The following is a 22,317-nucleotide window of genomic DNA, read 5'->3' as shown; positions in this document are numbered from 1 at the left end:
TTTTTTTAATGGGTGCCCAAATCTAAACTTAGGAAATTAAAATAATTAAATGGTATTAGTTAAATTGAGGGTGAAACTTCTAAAATAAGGTTAGGATCAAGTCAATATGATCTGGTCCATTGATTAGAAACTAATCTAGGCTGTTGATTACTCAACTGGAGGATTATAAGAAGGACTTTGATGGGCATTTGGAAAACACACTAGGGCAGATACTCAGTTACCCAAGTAAGATCAATTTTCTCATTGGTCGAAGTTTGGTAAGAGGAAATCAAATTATAGGGAGAGTTGTAGGTGAGAAGGAGAGAGGGAAACAACATCAGTCAGGAGTGCAGGAACAGAAAGAAGACGCAGAGTAGAGGAGATACAATGCATAGGTAGTGACTCTAGGACCACGCAGTCACTACACAGATGCTGAGCAGTGAGATGCAGAGAGGGGAGCAAGTCCTCTCCAGATGTTGTATCTTGTACATGAGATTTTTGTTGAAGATCAATAAGGAAACCCTCATCTGCTACACCAGTCTTCCTGCATTGGGTTTTTCCAGGGAAAATTGTGCAAAAATAAGTGTGTCATTGTGATTATTCTTGTGCTAGTATTTTTTCTTGCATTTAATTTCCAAAATATTTTATTGTGAAGGTTGTAGTAGAATTTATTTCAATATTTGCGGTAGAAACACTGTGAATAACTTATTTCTGAATTAATAAGTAGAAGAAATAATACCAATAACTGTAGTTGGATTTCTATTTAGAAATTTTTAGATGGTATTAGAGCAAGGTTAAGCAAGAGTGCAGACCAAAAGAGCCAGTGTTGAAGAGAAAGAGGGAGTTCGAAATTGATGCATAGGCATAAAATCGAATCCTTAGAGGGATTGCACAGTCCAGTCTAGGAGGGAAAAATTTTCATAGGAAAATCTCTCTCTGAGAGAGTTGACAGGGAGAAATATTTCCAGATCGAAGTTTACCATTCACAGAGGGAGCAACACAGAAGCTTCAGCATAGAGAAACCTTTAGGTGAAGACAATTTTTTTTGCAACAGTTGCTAGGGTAGAAAAATTAGAAATCAATAAGAAAAATAACACAAAGAAGGATGGAAAATCAAGATGCCTCTGAATTATCTTCTAGAATAGAAGAAGAATTCGCATGCTTGTCAAGTTTAGCGTAAGAAAATGTTTGGTATATTGGTAGCGGGGCTACAACCCATATGACTGGAGTATGAGAATATTTCTCGGGCTATCAAGAAGAGTAAATGGACTTCTAGATTACTATGGGAAAAATAACGAAGTGTACTCCAGTAGGGAAAGGAACCATAGCATTTCAAATGGAAGTAGGAAACAACATCCGAGCCACTAATGTTCTGCATGTGTCCAGGTTAGGAATGAATCTGATTTCAATGTCCCAATTACAGGACAAGGGGTGCAATGTATACTTCATTTGAAGGAAAGTATACGTCAAACATCTAAGCTGGAATAAGAAGAGACAAATTGGATCTTGAAGAAACATACTATATAGATTTCAGCTCAAGTCTCCAATGGCACTAATAAGCAACAAACATAATGGTGAAAAGGAACTGAATGAACTGTGGCACATGTGAATGGGACGCTTACACGATGGAGTATTGAGGATGCTCAGAGAGACTATTACATGAGTTCCAGTCGTTAGTACTAAGCATGATGTTGTATGTGTTGGGTTGTGTTATATTCTTTAGACGACTAGCCCACGTAGTTAACCAGGGGGTTAGGTTCGCCCCCCCTTCTTTGCGTCGATTGCATAGCAGGGGGGTCACAGCGGGGGCGGCAACCCCCCCTGTCTGAGGGGTTTGAGGGGGGGTAGGTAGCCCCCCTCTACGGGGTCTAGGGCAATGCCCCTGGGAAATTTTTTTTGGACCCTATATTAATTTGGGAAAACCTACCTATGGTTTTGTGCATGGTTTTCACATGTGGTTTTGAATGAGATGGTTTTCAGTCCATGGTTTTGGACGTGATGGTTTTCGGTCCATGGTATTGGATGCTTCAGCATGTATAAATATGTATTGTAACATTGAAAGGAAAATAATGAAAACTCAAGCTGGTAGTCCCGGTTTTGGGATTTAGGGGAAAATCTCTGTGTATATGTGTTTTCTGTGTTATGCTCTCGCATTGTTTATTTTTTGTGTTTTAGAATTCATATGCAGGAAATTTATGTACGGGGTTAAAACCTATATTTGGTATCATAGTTGTTTTGGCTTCAAGGGGATGCCTTTGTTGCTGAGGGGTTTCACTCGTGCCTGTGGTAAACCTTGTTCAGTGGGAGATCTGCAGGATCGATTCTGGTGGTGAAAGAAGATGGAGAGTAGTGGAAAGATAGAGATCGAGAAATTTAATGGTCAGAGTTTTGGGTTGTGGAAACTCAAGATGGAGGATCTGTTGGTGGATAAAGATTAGTGGATCATGGTAGATCTGGGTACTAAACCAACAGGAGTGTCTGATGAAGAATGGAAGAAGTTGGATCGGAAGGAAAAGATCACAATACGATTGTGTGTCTCAGATTCAATATTGCTGAATGTATCAGGGGAAGCTACAACGAAGGCTTTGTGGGACAAGTTAGGGACTTTGTACCAATCTAATTCTCTGGTGAATAAACTGTTCCTACGAATAAAGCTGTATAACTTGAGGATCAAAGATGGAGACTCGGTGACAGAGCATCTAAATGAATTTAATACTATGGTAAGTCAGTTATTGTCTGTTGATATCAAAATTTTAGATGAAGATAAGTGCGTTAGTTTGTTTTGTTCTCTACGAGATTCGTGGGATAGTCTGGTTATTGCAATAGGTAGCAATGCAACTGCCTTGCAATTTGATGAAATAGTCTCATCCTTGCTGACAGAGGAGATGAGACAGAAAAATATGGAGAGCTAGAATGGTGATGCCTTGTCTGCATGAGGACGGTCCTAGAACAGAAACAAAAATAAGTCATCAAGTGGGAGATCTAAATATAGAGGGAGATCTAAATCTCCAGGAAAACCTATAAAGGTGGTGTGTTGGAAATGCAGAAAGGAAGGGCACTACAAAAGGGACTGTAAATCTAAAGCTCCCAAAAAGGTAAGGGATCTGATGATGCTCCTTCTGTAGAGGCGAAAACCACCTCAAATGAAGGTGGGGATGTGTACTTGGCTTCTTCAAGTACACATGTAGATCACGAGGCATGGTTGATTGACTCAGGTGCATCCTTTCACTTCACTTCCCATAGAGAGTGGTTCTAAGAGTATGAGAAATACGATAGTGGTGATGTCTTCTTAGGGGATGATAGGAAGGATAGAATCGTTGGTTGCGGAAAAGTAAAGTTGAAGTTGTAAGGTGGAAGGGTTAGAACACTTCCAGGTGTTCTGCATATTCCTGCATTGACCAGAAATTTGATTTCTATAAGCTAGTTGGATGATGTAGGTGTAAAAATAGTGTTCGAGAAGGATACCTAAAAGATGGTTCGGGGAGCACTGGTATTGAAGCAGGGAGTTTGGATTGGAACTCTATACAAGCTACAAGGTAGCACTGTTTTTGATGGGTGCAACAGTTCTGTGGTTCCTGAAAGTGGAGCAGAAAATGTAATGGTCTCTGAAGAAAAGACCATGTTGTGGCATCAAAGGCTTGGGCATATTGGAGAGAAGGGCCTTCGAATACTTCATGGTAAAGGTATGGTAGAAGGTATGAATAATAGCTCTCTGGATTTTGAATTCTGTGAAAATTGTGTATATGGGATGTAGAATCGGGTGAGTTTCCCCTCTGGTGGTAAGAGGGCGAAACATATATTAGAGCTTGTGCACAGTGATGTGTTTGGACCTGTGAAGGTTCCATCACTGGGTAATTCTATGTACTATGTATAATTTATAGATGACTTCTCAAGAAATACATGGATATGTTTCCTTAAGAAGAAATCTGAAGTCTTTGACAGGTTTAAATAATTTAAGGCTCTGGTGGAAAACCAGACAAAGAAGAAGATAAAGGTGTTGAGGACAGATAATGGTGGAGAGTTTTGCAGTAAGGAATTTGAAGAATTCTATAAGAAGTGTGGTATAGCACGATAAAAGCCTACTCCATACACACCTGAGAAAAATGGAGTTGCAGAAACAATGAACAAGACTTGATGGAAAGGGCAAGAAGCATGCTTAGTGGTGCCAGTTAGGACAAGAATTCTGGGCAGAGGCAGTGGAGACATGTTACCTGGTCAACAGATCACCTTCATGAGCGTTGGATGATAAGACTCCACAAGAGGTATGACTGCTAAGAAACCCTCTCTTTCACATCTGAGGGTATTTGGATGCGATGCATATGTACATGTTCCAAAGGAGAAAAGAACCAAGTTGGATAGTAAATCTGAAAATTGCATCTTTATTGGGTATAAGGATGGTTTAAAGGGTTATAAGCTTTGGAACCCAGTAACAAGGAAGGTTGTGTACAACGGAGATGTGGTGTTCAGAGAGGTGAAACATGTTATTAATCATGAAGTCCAACCAAAGGAACCTGAGAAGATAGAGTTTGAGCTTAAGGAGGAAGAATCGGACTACAACAGAGGAGGAATCAGAAGATGAAGAGCCACAAACTCTAGGTGTGAGAAGATCAGTTCGAGAAAGAAGGAAGCCAGAAAGGCATAGTCCATTTGCTTTATGTTCAAATTTTTCTTTATCTATTACTGATGATGATCCCAGAACTGTGAAGGAAGCAGTAGATTCAGAGGACGAAAAACTCTGGAAAGAGGCCATGGTTGATGAAATGGCATCTTTGCACAAAAATGAGGCATGGGATCTGGTGGAGTTTTCAGCTAGAAGGAAACCCATTGGCACCAAATGGGTGTTCAAGAAGAAGACAAATGCAAAAGGAAAGGTGGAGAAATACAAAACTCGGTTGGTAGCAAAACGTTATTCCCAGGTGGAATTGATTTTGGTGATATTTTTTCTCCTATTGCCAAGGTAGCTTCTATTAGATTACTTTTATCTGTTGCTGCTACTTTTTATTTTGAGGTAGAACAGATGGATGTGAAGACAACATTTCTTCATGGGGATTTGGAAGAGGAGATCTACATGAAGCAACTGAAGGCTCTGCGGTGAAGGGTAAGAAAGAATTGGTATGTAAGTTAAAGAAGTCTTTGTATGGGTTAAAATAGTCACCAAGGATGTGGTATCAGAAATTTGATACATTTATACGAGGATTTGGCTTCACAAGAAGCAAAGCAGATCACTATGTGTATTTTAAATTAATTGGTGACCGTTTTATTTATCTGGTGTTGTATGTGGATGATATGTTTCTGGTTGGAAATGACAAAGAAATTATCCAGGATTTGAAGACCCAATTGTCCTCCAAATTCGACATGAAAGATCTTGGTGCTACAAACTATATTTTGGGTATGGAAATTAAAAGATATCAGGCAAAGATGAAGCTCTGGTTAAACCAAAGGAAGTATGTCGAGACAATATTGCAGAGATTTAATATGCAGGATAGTAAACCGGTGAAGGTTCATATTCCTATAGGTGTAAAGTTATCTGCTGAGAAGTGTCCCCAGACACAAGAAGAGGAAGAGGACATGTCTCGTGTTCCATATGGAAGTGCAGTCAATAGCCTGATGTATTTGATGGCCTGTATGAGACCAGACATTGCAAATGAAGTGGGAGTATTGAATAGGTTTATATCAAAACCAGGGAAGGAGCATTGGACAACAATGAAGCGGGTTTTCAGGTATTTGCATGGCACTAGTGATTATGGTTTGTGCTACCAAGGAAGACCAGGATTGGACAGAGTTCTGGATATTCATGGCTTTGTTGATGTAGAATTTGCTGGAGATTTGGATCAAAGAAGATCTGCAAGTGGGTATGTGTTTAACCTATTTGGAGGTGCAGTCAGTTGGATGAGTAAGAAACAAATATGTAGTGGCATTATCAACTACAGAAGAAAAATACATGGCAGCCACTCATGCAAGCAAGGAAGTAGTTTGGTTGCAGAGATTGTGCTCAAGTATGGGGTTAGTATAGGGAGCTATAAGGATAGACTGTGACAACCAAAGTGCAATTTTCTTGGCAAAGAACCCTGCTTACTATTCAAAGACAAAGCACATTGATGTTCAGTATCACTTTGTGAGGGATATGATAGATGACAAAAGAGTATTTTTGTTAAAGGTGGACACTTTGAAGAATACTACAGATGCATTGACAAAACCTGTGAGCTCTGAGAAGTTCTCTTGGTGTAGAGAAACAATTTGTGTTGCAGGGTTGGATAAATGACTAAGCTCTCCTGTGGAAAGAAAACAACAAGTGGAGAATGTTGAGTTGTGTTATATTCTTTCCACGACTAGCCCACGTAGTTAACCGAGGGGTTAGAGGGGGGGCAAAGCCCCCCCCTTTGTTGCGTTGATTGCATAGCGGGGGGTTTGAGGGGGCAAGTAGCCCCCCTCTATGGGGTTCAGGGCAGAGCCCCGGGGAATTTTTTTTTTGGACCCTATATTAGGTTGGGCGGACCTACCTATGGTTTTGTGCATGGTTTTCACACATGGTTTTGGACACGATGGTTTTCGGTCCATGGTTTTGGACACGATGGTTTTCGGTCCATGGTATTGGATGCTTCGGCATGTATAAATATGTATTGTAACATTGAAAGGAAAATAATGAAAAATCAAGCTGGTAGTCCCCGTTTTGGGATGTAGGGGAAATCTCTATGTATATGTGTTTTCTGTGTTATGATCTCGCATTGTTTATTTTTTGTGTTTTAGAATTCATATGAAGGAAATTTATGTACGGGGTTAAAACCTACAATATGTAGATGATGCGTACTATGAAGTACGCTAAAACATATTTTTCCAAAAGTAACGACAAAGCAGAAGGTGTATCGGGATTGACACAATCAGATATTTGAGGCCCAATGTCCACAAGAGCTCTTAGTGGTGGTGAATACTTCATCACATTTATTGATGATCACTCTAGAAAAACCTAGATCTATTTCTTAAATACCATGGATGAGGTCTTTGATCGGTTCAAAGAGTTAAAGCCCCTCTTAGAGAACATGACAGGAAAAAAGATAAAGGTATTGCGTTCAGATAATGGTGGAGAGCTTATGGACAAAGACTTCACAAATTTATATGCAAAGGAGGGCATTAATAGAGAATGGAAAACTCCATATAATCCAGAGCAGAATGGAGTAACAGAGTGAAAGAATAGAACTATTATTGTGGCGAAAAAGGCTATGTTGTATGACTAAGGCTTGCCTAGATTCTTATGGGCAGAGGCATGCAACACAATGGTGTATATCCAAAATAGAACTCCTCATAGAGCATTGAGGAAGAAAACGCTTGAAGGCATCTTCACAAGGAAGAAGCCGTAGGTGAGTCATCTCAGGATATTCAGAAGTGTGGCATATTGTCACATTCCATACGAGAAGCATAGTAAATAGGATTAGACTATAGAAAAGGGGTACCTCGTAGGATACAACGAGACCTTGAAGGCATACAAAATCTATATTCCTAGCAGCATGAAGATTGTAGTAAGACATGATGCAAAGTTCATGGAGGATAGAGCTTTCAGGAAATATCAAGAGATGCTAGAAAAATATCAGACAATAGATGTTCCATTAGTCCAAAAAAAACAAGGAGGAAGAGGAGGAGGATAGACACTAGGATCGAGCATAGTAACCAACACCAATATTTTCTCAGAAGTAGGAAATCCAAGCAATTCTCAACAGAAACATGAGGGGGATTTGATTGAACCTCCCACCACCAGTGGTAGAACCAACAGGGAAGTATGGTAGATGTTGAGGGATGCAGAGGAGTTTTTCAAAGCTCCTAGAATCCAGAAGAGGCAACATAGACAGTCTGACATGTATTAAGCCTTGGTACACAGGTTGAAGAACCCTCTAGCTTTCAGGAACTCATACAACACCAAGTCTAGGTGGATGCCATGGTATAAGAGTATATTTCTATCATGACGAATGATGTCTGGGAAGTGGTACCTAGACCAGAGGATAGATATGTTTTAGGATCAAGGTGGATCTACAAGATCAAGTATGCTATAGATGGAAGTATAGAGAAGTACAAGGCTAGGTTTGTGGCAAAGGGGAATGCACAAAAGGAAGGAATAGACTATGAGGAGACCTTCACCCCAGTAGCTAGATATACCTTTATCAAATCTGTTATGTCCCTAACAACTCAAATGGGATGGGAGATTCACTAGATGGATGTCAAGAAAACATTCTTGAACGTGGTGATAGAAGAAGAGTTGTATATAGAACAAATCGAAGGCTTCAAAACTCATGAAAATAGAACTCATGTATGTAGGTTAAAGAAAGCCCTATATGGGCTCAAGCAGGCACCTAGAGCATGGTATGGTCGGATTGATAGTTACTTGCAGCATTTGGGATTCATCAAGAGTGATGCTGATCCCAATCTCTACTATCTAATGGTGTAGAATGAGACACTTATTATGGTATTATATGTGGATGAATTGTTTCTTACCAGGTTATCTAGGCTCATAAAGGACTGCAAGAATAATCTTGAAGCATAATTTGACATGAAGGATATGGGTTTGATGCATTATTTTCTAGGGTTGGAATTTTGGCAGAAGAATGGGAAGATCTTCCTTGGTCAAGGAAGATATGCTACAAAGATTTGGAAGAGATTCAAAATTCAAGATTGCTCACCCATAGCTACACCCATGATCACCAACTGGAAGAAAATAGATGCATCAGGAGATAAGGAAGTGGACCACACCTTGTATAGACAGCTCATTAGGTCTCTCATGTATCTAGTCAACACTAGGCTAGACATTTTCTTCGCTATCAACACCCTTAGTCGGTTCATGGTGGAATTGAAAATGGTGCATTGGGCAGTAGCTAGGCACATTCTTAGATATGTGCATGTAATATTTGGATATGGGTTGAAATACACTTGAAGAGATGACGTAAGATTGAATAGATTCACATATGCAGATTGGGCAGGTAGTTCAATAGACCGGAAAAGTACCTTCGGGTATTACTTCAATGTTGGCTCAGGAATGATCTCTTGGTGCAGTAAAAAGCATAAGTCGGTAACTCTAAGCTTAGTAGAAGTAGAATATATGGTGGCCAACACAACTACGTGCGAAGCTAAATGGATTAGAAAACTGCTTGTGAGTTTGTTCAGGAAGAGGATGGAAGCGACCAATATTTTCTCTAATAATCAGAGTTGTATTAAACTCTTTGGGAATCCAATATTTTATGATCGATCGAAACACATTGATATCAGATGTCACTTTATTAGAGATTTTGTTCAACGTGGGGCAGTACAATTGTAGTATGTATCCACAGGAAATCAGATAGCAGCCGTACTCATAAAATCTCTAGGAAGAACTAAGTTCATCCAGTTCAGGGAGAAGATGGGTATGGAAGAGAATTCGTTTCAATAACAGAAACATAAGGGTTCTCAGTTGCAGTGGAAAGAGATGAGAGGGAGTTACAGATGGAGTGTTGGCCGTGGTAGTGCAAATGCAACATTTGAGCAGTAGTTGATGGACAATGATCAACAACATAGAGGGAGATGTCTTAGAATCAGAGTGGTGCTTCAGCAGGTTGCATTACTGGAGCACATTCCTCGGTAAGAGGGAGCGTTGATTTATGGTATCATCATATGTTGTCTAAGCCTCAAAATTTGCAGCGAGGCTAGGACACATGTATTCCACAATACCCAGAAATAGTTTTGGTAAATTTCACCTGGAGATAATTTTATTAAAAGAATTAATTATTTTTAATGGGTACCTAGGTCTAAACTTAGGAAACTAAAATAATTAAAGGGTATTAATTAAATTGAGGGTTAAACTTCTAGAAGAAGATGATGATTAAGTCAATATGATTCGAGCCATTGATTAGAACCTAATATGCACTGTTGATTACTCAATTGGTGGATTATAAGAAGGACTTTGATGGGCATTTGGAAAGCACACCAGGGTAGTGTTGACGGTGCTCAACCCGCCAACATTCAGGGGATCACCCCAGTATGAAGTCCCAACTAGACCTCACACCATTTGGTGTGGGAGTCCCATCTGGTATGATGGTTCGGTTGCCATTATCTTAAATGTTTTCCTTAGCTCTTGTTTGTGAGCACAAGAGAGTGGTCTGCTTTGTCTTCTAGTAGTGAGGTTTGCATGCCTGGTGATGATAATGTTACTTTTGTCAAGGTTATTTCATTGCAGAGAGAGGGTGGGAGTGAGTCCCAGGTCAGATGTGAGGAAGCCCAACTCTATTAGGAACACACAACACAACATGACATGCACAACTTCCGGAGGAGCAATCCACACGGATGCGGAAGTCACAAAGGGAAGACAACACGTACAACATTCAGCGGGAAAACTGCGCGAGTGCGATGGCCATTATAACAAGTTTACATGAAAGGTTCTGTCTAATGTCTGGAAGGTAACTAACATGGGCAGGACAATGTTAACAACTTATACAACACATTTTTATTAATATATGTATTAGAACAGTTGAATGAATTCAAGTGTTAAACACAGGTTAAAGAAACATGTATTACAAGTGTTCAAGACAAATATTACAAACAACTACAAAAAATGTGTGAAAACGTGCTAGACTCAGGACTGTTAGCAGGATTTTGAATGAAGTGAAAGCTCCAAGACACATTGGTACACCATTACATCACTAATCCTGTGGGAGGAGTGTTGGAGCCACTACTCACTCCTCAAAGAAAATATTACAGACTCTCAAGGCTATGTGGGAGGAGCCAAGGTGGAAAAGTATTTTGCATGTAAAAATGATGGCTATTTATAATCGAGGGTAAAATTGACCCTTGTGACTATTCAACTTCCCTCATGACTGTTTGAATTCCATGACCTTTCAACTCTACATGACTCTTCATGTGATAAGTGGGTCTCTTGGACGTCCACATTACATTACATTGATCAACAATATGGCCCACAATAGTGATGTGGATGACATGACTCATGACAAGACTCAACATGACAGTGCTGGTACATTCATGCTGTTGCTGGTGTGCATGTCGAGTTGTAGTGCCACTGGGTGATGGATGTCCTCATGGTGTGTCATAGTTTCACCTCTGCATGGCAAGGTGCACAAAGTCTTTGGTGGTCGTTGGGTTCGCTTGATGTTGCATTTGCATGTCGCTCCTTGCTTGTACGCTAGCATGCTTGACATGTTCGTCCATTCGCGAGAAGTGTATGTTCGTTCGTCCATCCAAAAAATTACATACCCCAAAAAAAACCCTGAGGAAAAGTACATACCCCAAAACCCCCTAAAGAAAAGGTCAAAAAAAAGCCCCTGAAAGGGCAGAAAGCTGTCATATATCAACCTTTTGAAGGGGCAATGAAGCAATGTCTCCAGATTTTACTGTCGATTTTTCCTCATAACATGGGGAAAAGTGTAGATAAGTGGACACTTAGTTTATAGCTTGAATAGGCATATTTAATAGCTTGAATAAGCATCCTAAAAAAGGATCGAAGATCAAAGTTTAGGGGAAAAAGGATCAAAGATGCATCCTAAAAAAAGAAAAAAAAATTAAAAAATTACATCTTTGCATGTTCGTCCGTCTGTCTATCCGCGAACACATCTTTGCATGGTCATCCATTTGTGAACACATCTCTTTGCATGCATCATCTGTCTGTCCATTTGCGAACATGTCCTTTTGCATGTACTCCCCTTGTTCATCCCATCTGTCGTCACGCCATGTTTATTCGTGTACCTGTATCTGTAGTCACTCATGATGAGATGACATTAAATCCATAAACCTGCTAGTCTACCATGATGCATGATTTTTTTAGATGCAGGTGACTGGGAGAGAAGACAAGGTTATGAAACTGCGGGAGTCAAGTTTTGAGCTAGGATGCGGGTTCCAGGCACTGCTGGTGAAAACTACACAGAAGTCACTGGGAGATGGTGACGAGCAATCTAGATCAACAGTGACTTTCTGTTGGATTTGGCTCGACTGGAGGATAAATCTATGCAATTTTTTGGAGCAACATTCTAAGCTATAGGAAGGCTGGGTAGGAAAAATTTTCACAATTTTTGGAGGGAGTGGGCAGCGGGAGCCTGGTAGAAAAAACTGTACAGTTCCTGGAGGGAGATCGCAGCAGGATGCGGGGATCTTGGCAACAAAAACTACGCAGTTCCTGGAGGGAGCTGGTAGCGAGTTGATGGGAGCTGCTTGCAGGAAAAACTACGCTGATGTTGGGAGGATGACCTGCTAACCACATTTTCTTAGTTTCTGAGCTGAGCGTATTGCTGGTCTGCAAAGGGATTACTCATGAAATTTGCACAATTTTCCGGGTGAGCAGCTGATCGACTAACTGGTGGGATGGCTGGGAAAATTGCACAATCTTCTAAGGGAGATAGGGACGAGCACTAGGTGTCTGTCGGCCTATTTTTGCAATTTTCTTAGTGAGCGGAGCAGGCATGGTCTGCAACTCTGCGCAATTTTTGAGGGGAGTTAGTCCCGGGGTGACTACCTGGTCAAAATCTCTGGTTGACCAGTAGGAGGGTTGATTGATCAGCTTGCGGGTAGCGTAACTTGAAACGGCTTGTTGGGTACTTCTGAGTTGTTCTGGGTGACAGTCGGTCAAGTCAATAGTGGGGTGAAGGTCCGGCTATTAGAGGGTGATCTGGTCGTCAGAAATTCAGCAAAAACGACTAAGTGTGTGAGCGAGTGAGAAGGTGCATACACGATATTGCAAACACACACTTACATGACTTGACGACGAGACGACTCAAACCATCCAGAGATGCATGCTCAACACGACTGACTGATGGTGCGAGTCGACAAGCGCGATGTTTGTGATTGATCATTGGATGACTGTGATGACGCTTGTACAACAATGCATACGACTCCGTGTGTAAGCATGATAGATGTTTACATAGCAAACACAACACATACACACGAAGCAGAGACCTTGTGAACAACCAGAGCATGGTCGCAAGCATGACATTATTACCAACATGCAAAAGTTTCCCATTGAACGGTTAAGAAATATGGGTGAAAAGACTCACACAAGCCCAAAGAGTGAGCCCAACCACGTGCAAACATCAAGTAAAAACTCAAGGGTGACTCTAAAATTGAATACAGGCCAAAATTTTGGAGGGTGTTGCAGCCGTTATAACACTTGGCGACACATTGATAGAACTTCAAATTCTCTATTCTGGTTCATTGACAACACAAGGACTTGGTATTTCGGGGAGTATTGAATTGCTGTGTGGGTTACTTCGGCTTCCCCACTTACCCCATGGACAAACATTTTTCACCTTTTTGCAACTTAGTCAAACACAACAAAAGTTCAGCTTGATCGCAATGTTTCAAAATCGGGAAGGGTATTTTGGCTTGCGAATTGAAGATTTTCAAAGTATAAGTTTTCATCTATGGTGTTGCTCCGCTACCAGCAGGACTGGTCAGTACCCCATCAAAGTCATGGAGGAAAAAACAAATTTCTCCACTGCCAACGAGCCTGGTTAGTACTGTGGTGGAGTTGCATGCTTCACCTCTTTGCACAGGAAGCCTTTTTCTTCTTTCGCCTTTGTATTTTTAAGAGGACTGTGCATAGGAACTTATTTATTTTTTTGGGGCAAAGAGGTATATCGAATTATTAAGAGCAGAAGAGGTTGTTCCTTTAGAGAAGCATGTAAGACTTTTGACATAGGTTTTCTCATTTAGATTTTCCCCTTCTCCATTTCTACTAGTTGGATGAGCTTGAACACACAGAGCAGAAGACTAAGTATAGGCATGGGGCTTCCCAGTGTGGACATAGGTTCATGGTTGAACCAAAGCTCCCCTTGCAGATGACTCGTATTTTCTATCAAGACTTCATTGACTGAAGGTTATAACCAAGCACAGAGAAGACAGACACAAGATTGGCCAAGTTTTGTAGTGTCACAAGTCTCTTCATATCCCAACCACATACTCATTCAAAAGCCAGAACTCAGTAGATGGCATCACTTATTTCCGGGAAAAAAAAAATAGCAAGGTATCAAGCAAACAAAAAAAAATGAAAACAAAATAGTAAGCAAAGCAAACAAAGTGAAAAAAATAAGCAGCAAGCAGATTATATACATGGCACGAGGCGCGGCTCGACCTACTGGAAATAGTGTTTGAGATCTTGGCCATTGACAAGAAGGTTGTCAATCCTCCCGTCAAGTGATTGCAGACGGTATGTGTGTGGGCCAAGCTTCTCATGGAATGTGTATGGACCAATCCATAGGGACTAGAACTTCGTATGCTTTCCTTTGTCTTCATGGGATTTATCCCATTTCAAGACCAAGTCACCAACACCGAAGTTAGCTTTCCTTGCAGACTTCTTATCGAACCATCTCTTGATATGGTTCTGGTGGAGTGTAAATTTTTCTTTTGCTTTCATCCTTTCTTCCTGAAGCTTACATAGTGTATCCATCCTACCTGAACTAGCTACCCAGGCTTGCCTTGGGATTCTTGAGATAGTTGAAGTGTAGGCAAGTAGATATTGGGTGGTAGGATGATCTCTTTACCATAGACCAGGAAGTACGATGAGGTATTCAGAGAGGGTTTGGGTGTTACATGGTTAACCCATAATGCATTCGTCAGGGTAGAATGCCAGTTGCGCTGCATAGAGTAAACAATCTTTTTTATTATGCGGATAAGGTTTTTTCATGGTTTTTGCGAGACTGTTTCCTTGCGGGTAGTAGCTAGATGAGTGTTTCAGCACAATACCATTTTGTAATGCAAAATCATAAAGTTTCAAAGACAAAAAGTACGTTGCATTATAAAACACAAGTGATACCGGAATGCCGAAGCATGAGATGATGCTTTGTTGGAGGAAGCTGATGACCTCCTGGTCATTCACTTGCTTGAGCGGAATTTCTTCTGTCCACCACGTGAAATAATCAGTTGCTATTAGAATGTAGCAGTGTTGTTTTGACGAATGTGGGAGAATTTACCCAATGATGTCCAAGCCCCATTGTTGGAACGATTCGGTCACTGCAACAGGGTGCAGTGGGGCTGCTAACCTTCGTGTTCTGTCGACGCATCGCTGATAGACTGGGCACTTGCGGGTGTAAGCATGTGCATCCTTGAATAATGTGGGCCAGTAGAAACTGGGTCACATAAATTTGTGTGCAGTGGTGTTTCCCACAAAGTGACCCTCAACAGGTCCATCATGTAGATCTTGTAGTAGCTTCTCTAGTTCATGTGCCTCCAGGCACTTGAGAAAAACTCCGTTGTTGTGCTTCCTGTAAAGAACTTCTTCCACCGACTGATATGCTAAAGCTTTGAGACGTAAATACCTCTTCTGTCTGATGGAATAGTGAGAGGGTATGATGTCGTGCTCAAGGTACTGGTGCATATCTGCGTACCAAGAGTTTTCATCTTCAGTGGGTGTTTCTTGCACTACATCATACATTTCAACTTCTTGCTCCAAGCCAACGATCTCTACTTCCTCCTCCTACGCGTGTACTGCTTCAACTACGAGTTTGCAGAGCCCATGAACTTTGACCATGTCAACTAGCTTTATGCCAAGATCATATTCTTCCAATCCCGTCAACCAGTTCGCATATCATTCACCCGGTTCTTATTATACAAGCAGTGTGTGGACAACTAGGTGAGGGACATAGACTATGTAGTGGTTCTTCAACAAGTAGGGTCTGAAGTGTTTCATTGCCTTGTAAACTTCATATGCTTGTTTTTCAACAGCGGGGTAGTTGAGTTCAGGTCCCTGCATGCTTGCACTCATGAAGGAGATGGGACATTCGTCGTTCATCTCATCCTTCTGAGTGTGTACTGCAGCGAGTGAATTATCAGAGGTGAAGGTGTATAGCAGGAAGTCCTTTTTGAAGTTTGGGTTGTAGAGTGTAGGCGCTTCCGCAATATCCTGCTTGATACAAGTGAATGCATTCTTTTCCCTCTTTCCCTAATTGTAGACTGCATCCTTCTTTGTCATGTCTTGCATGGGTTTGACTATTTACGCATAATCTGAGATGAACTTCCTAAGGAAGTTTATCTTTCCCAAGAAGGACTGCATCGATCTCTTGCTGGCTGGGTGAGGGATCTGTGTAATAGTCCAAACCTAGTCCCGATCAACCTTGATCTCGCTTTTGGCAACGATGTGTCCAAGAAGGTCCCCCTCATACACTGCGAATATACTCTTTTTGGGATTTAAGGAAATCCTGTATTTTCGGCATCGCTCAAAATTTTTATTCAGATGGCGTATGTGGTCCTTATGTTTCCTTGAGAACACAATCACATCATTGAGGTATAACACTACACTCTGTCCGATGAGTCTGCGGAAGGTGATTTCCATGGCATGATGAAAGGTTTCGCCTGCATTCAGAAGCCAAAATGACATTCGTCTATATGTGAATGTACCCCACTTGGTACGGAAGGTAGTTTTGAGTCTGTCAGGTTCTGATACTAGAACCTGATTGTATCTTGAAAAATCGTCGAGTAAGGAAAATATTTTTGCCCCAGATACTGTTTGCAGAATGTCTTCCATAGATGGCACGGGGTAGTTGTATTTTTCTGAGGCGGGGTTCAAATTTCGAAAATCAAGACACAAGCGGATTTCCCCAAACTTATTGCGTATAGGAACAAGGTTTGATCCATGCATCCAACAACTTGGCGAGCTCTTTTTGTATGAGGGGTTCATGTGACAGATGTACTTTCCTCAACTTCTGTTGATATGGATTAACCCCTTCTTTGATCAGAATGATGTGTTGGATTATTCGTGTGTCATAAGTTTTCAGATCATCGTATATCCACGTGAACACATCCTGGTACTATTTGAACAAGCAGATAAAGGCTTACTGCTCTTGCTGCGTGCAACACGTATTGAGATTGACGAACTCTGGAACTGGTTATGTTCCCAAGTTGATCAACTCATGCATCATGGTGGAACTGTGGGTTTTTCTGTTCCTCAGCCCTTGAAAGAGTTCTTGCAAGTCATAAATTGTTTCCAACAATACCACTCCTTTAGGGATGAGGTGGAATTTCTTGCTACTAGCTTCTGCTTAAAGAGATTGCTCGTGATCGTCTTCATTTATCATTGAATCCTTGAAGATGATAGCGTTGGCCATGAAATGCAGTATATGTTGATCATCATTAAACACATGTAAGTTAGTTATGTTATCTGGGATAGATGGTCTATATAAATTTTCAATAGTAAATCTATCCCTAATCGGTGACATCCTAGAGGTTGCGTTTGCCAAATAATTGGCAACTGTATTACGTGTATGTGGTACAATAGTGATGTTAAATGATTGGAAGTTAGAGATCAATTTCCATACCTCTTTCTGGTAACTTTTGAGATGCAGTGATAAACAGTGAATGGTGTTACATACCTTCTGTACCACTATCTCTAAATCACCTACCACTTTGAGCATGACCACGTTGAGGCTAATGGCTTTCTGCAAGCCCAACACGAGTGCTTCGTACTCAACAACGTTTTTCATGCACTCGAACTCCAAGCAACTCAAAATCAGATGTTTCCTGTAGTTTGGGTTGATCAAAACACACCTAGCTCCTGAGCCATCCTGTGTCTTTGATCCGTCGAAATACATGGTCCACAACTTGTCTATACACGGACCGTTTGACACGCTTGCACTACTGCTACTGCTACTATTGTTACAATGTACTGTACATGCTTCATTTCCATCAGTTGGGCAAGGAAGGAGACCCAACTGCGTGTCTGGTGGGGTTGGGGCTGGCCATGCAGGATAACACCCCAACATTGTTTCCAAGAGGCAGTTGCCAAACATGAGTTCTGCGAAGGCCAATGGTTCATTTTCGCCATTGATGGGAGTGACATTGTGCCTCATATACCTCTCGGATAAATCCTAGATTTTATTATTTCTACCCTTGTATTGAAGCCACATGTGCGACCAATCCGTAGCGAATTATCCATTCAACTTGTTGGACCAGTCTTTTTTGAGTAGTAAGCCATATGCTTTTAGTATTTCCATAAAAAAATGTTGATGCATTGGTGGACTCAACTGTCATGAGATAGTCGGATGATCACATCTTGAAGTTCACCAATGGCTGGCACAAACATTCGATCAAGTTGGATGATTTGCACGGATATCTTACTCCATTGCACATTGATCTTTTTGGAAATGGAGAGTGACATGATGTTGGATGCCGTGCGAAAATCAACCAAGCAGTTGTGAACATTGTAGTTGAAAATTTCGAATGAGAGTAGGAATGGAGGAAACCTGAGTTTGCTTCTTCCATCTTGTTGGAAATACTAAGAGGGGGGATAAATCAATGTTCCTTAGCAATTCACACTTTTAAATATTTTCAAAGCATTAGTTAATCTTCAATTATTATTAATGTTTATGTAGTCATAACAATAAATAAAAGAACACATTAGATACAAGAATTTTAGGTGGAAAAACCCCTCCAGGTCAAAAGCCATCGAATGCTTTTCTATTGAATTCTTTAATCTTTAGACCCAACTGAAATGAAAGCAACAAATTCCTAGAATTATAGGAAAACATTCTTCTCCAGTTCCCACTGGAAGGATGCCCCAACACCATGGTTTCTTCAGTAGTCATCTGAATGGATGCCCCAACATCCTAGACCAACCTACCGCCCTGAAGTGTTCCCAGGCTCCAACCTGTAGGCAACTTCATGCACCAACCTAGCACCTCCCTACCACCCTATAATGACTAAAATGAGACAAGAGTGTGCATTCCTATACCAGGGACAACGATCCATGATACAATATGATTTACAATGATTTTGAACAAACACCCAATCACACTATGACCTGCAACCCAACCATGACATTATCCCAACAGAGACTCCTATACATCCTAATAATGCATCTTCAACTCTAGGTAGATTGAATCTTTCACAATAATGACTCTTCCAATGATGACACTTTTACAAATTACTCTTTTACAACTTTACAATAATGAATCTTGGAATTGACACTTCTTCAAAATATACAGATGGATGTCATGTCTTTAAAGGATGTCCCATTGTAATGCTTCTTTGATTTGATACTTTTGGTCTTGAATTCCTGCTTGATGTTTTACTTCAATCTTCTTCTACCTGCATGCAAAATTTTCCCGATGAAACCAATCCCAAAACAAAACAAAATACCCTTCAACTTACCTCTTCTTGCAAAACACATGTAAGTGTATAATAATGAATAAATACAAATCAAAATTACAATGCATACCTGAAGTGTGCTTGTCACTTTTTTTGTTGACTTGTTGCAGCAATAGACAAAGATTTCCACTCTTGATACAGGCCTGGAATCTATGCAAGACTATATCCAAAATTAACCTAAAGATAAATACAATAAAAACTGATGACAAACCCTAGACTTGTGATGGACCAAGTTCTAAGTACAACAACAAATACCATTGTATCAACTATGACAAGACAAGTAACATGAACTTACAACATCATATAGATTTAGCAAACTTGGTGTAGCATCAAGAATATGTAACATAAAATGTGTAGCATCAAGAATAGGACATCTAAAAAACTAATTGTGACATATAGAGACATAGCGATATAACTGAGACATTGTATATACTTACTGTTGTTCCTTAAGAAACCAATTTCCTGGCTGTGGGGAAATTGTGCTTAAGACATTAATAAATATTATTTACTGTCACTTATTGTTTGTTGTGTTCTCAAATGAAGGACCTGGAAAACTTGGTCTTTAACTCTTAATACATGTATGACCAGAACATCTCAGAATGCCATTTGTTACTAGATATAAATGATGAATGAAGAAAGTTTGAAGGAGAAGTTAAAGATAATATGTTGATCTTTCATAGAAACTACTATCTGTAACTTAGAGGAACTATGATAATGAGAACTGAATCATAGACAATATGCTGGTATTTCACAGAAACTATTATATATAACTTAGAAAGGAAGTGAGGACTTCAAGTATAGGAGCGCTCTTTTAAGGAATTTTAACTTTATCTACCTAAGAAAATAAAGACCTGCAACTTCATTACTATACTTGAAAAGAAGAAAACATAACATAACACATGACAGAGAAGCTTACAGAATTATATGCAACAATTCATGGAAACTTCTGATTCTTTCATTAATCAATGATGATATCAGGAATACAGTGGCCTAGTCTCCGGGTTCTCCAAAATTCCCACCCTTTCTTAGTAAATTTTCCTCTTTTTATACATTGTGGAATAGTTGTTTATTTCTGAAACTGCCCAAATTATCTAACTACTTTTCTAACTATATGAAGTAAAAACTATTACATAATTTTACAGAGGGTAAAAGACACCTCAAAGAACATGAAATAACAAGAACATAATTGGATTCAGAAGGGGATGATAATTGCTGGCTTGCTCTATTGATCCGCTGCCGAATTCCTCTACAAATTCCCTAATGATGCTTAATTTGTCTTAGCCATAATGAAATGTGTTTAGTTTGTGTAATCCTAGGCTTACATGGGCATTCTAATTGGCCAAAATGCCAAGAAACATATACCCAATTATCTTCCTCTTCATCTTTGGCTCTAACCCTGATTTTCTGCTTTACACAACGAAATTAATGCAAATATTTGATTAATACGAAACTAAAAAGAGTTAGTCTTGCTTTATAAATTGCCAAATCCGTCCATATAGTGCTCTGTTGACTTCTGCCGCAAATCGCAATCAGCCCCTTTCCAGTGGTGCATTAACGTAATGTTGGACTTATGTATAATTCCTTCATATCTGCGCTTTTCTATTATATACCTTTAACAATGAAAATATACCATAAAGCATGATTTTTCCGCTTCTAACGTGGGCTTTGCACAACTATCGAGGCATACCCTTCCACCACCGTAGATCTGCGGTTTTCATATCGGACGGCCTATAAAGATTTCGGGTGGGACATAAGCCCGAAGAATACCCACCCGAAATGGGCGGTTTTCTCTCTCCACCTAACTGCTACATGTTGAATGTTGTGTGGAATCGGGTGAGTTCCAATAAAACCATCTACCGCTTTTGCTCCGCCCGAAAACCTACCTAATAGCTTGAAAATTTCCTTTTTCCATGCCTTGCGGACCTGCTGGAGCTTTTAAATATAATATATTTATGCTTTGAGTCTGAACTTTCTATTATAATCCTTTATAATAGAAATATATGTAAAACTTCGTAAACAAATATATATGAAGGGCCTTTGATATATCAATAAAAACCTTTATAACCTGCTATAAGACAGACACGCTGAGTTATAAAATATAGCATATAAACTTATTGGGTCCGGAATCCCCATCACTCATCGCAATTGGTGCTTTCCATATATATATAATATGTTATGCGATATGATGGACCCGTCGCAACTATAAAACATAATATATATTATATCGGGTCGGTCTGCCATCGCTCATCGCAATCAGCAAAACCATATACATATATAAATGCGGACCCGCCGAGAGTTATAAAACACCACATATAGTTTTTCGGGTCCGGTCCGCCATCGCTCATCACAATCAGCCAAAGCTGAGGGGTAATATCATATAGGTGCTGCTGCAATTTGTGATTGTGATTTGATCGCATCGCAACCAAAGCATTGCCCTTATCACTTGTTTCTCTTTATTATTTACAATACATAATGTGCTTTGCGATATATATATATATATATATATATATATATATATATATATATATATATATATATATATATATATCAAAGGTGTTTTCATATACTTTCGATATGTAATTACCACAAGTAAAATACTTTTACTTTTAGACTTTGCGGGGGTATAAAATATAAAGAGCTTCATTGAGGTTAAACCCCCTTAATGATTTTAGGCCACACATTGTGATAAAAATGAATAATAATATTAAACCCAATATAAGCTACAACATCTGGCTCCAACTGGGGATAATACTTTTTCCACAAAAGCACCAAGAACCGCAGATCAGTGCCTTATCCATTGGGCATGGAGTCATATATTGCTTCACCAAACTTAACTGTGTGAAAATTTTGTACAGTGAACCCACACCAATATGTGCAATGATAAGATGCTTGCGCTTTGATAACAAAATATTAAGAATCATAGATTAGTAGCCTTAGTTGGGCATGGAGTCCAAAACTGTGAAAACCCTGAAATCTGACAACTGAAACCTGACAGTCTTGAAGTTTGACACCTCTGCAAACTATTTTCCAAATTGGAAAGTCACCCTTATTCATAAACTAATGATTAAACTAAAGAATTGTAACTGGAAACCAAATGCTCAACACCTGAGCTTATTTATGTACAAGTCTCTACATATGTACATGACTGACCTCAATGAGGTGAATTCAATCTTCCAATGATACCAGATTAGCATTTGAGTGAATAATCTTGAACCATTCTGCCAGTGAATTTAAAAAAAAAAA

Source organism: Pinus tabuliformis, chromosome 1_1 (genome assembly GCF_031772625.1).
Source record: "Pinus tabuliformis cultivar Carrire ecotype Pingquan chromosome 1_1, CPIR1, whole genome shotgun sequence".
NCBI classification, from domain to species: domain Eukaryota; kingdom Viridiplantae; phylum Streptophyta; class Pinopsida; order Pinales; family Pinaceae; genus Pinus; species Pinus tabuliformis.
This window is presented reverse-complemented; position numbering follows the sequence as displayed.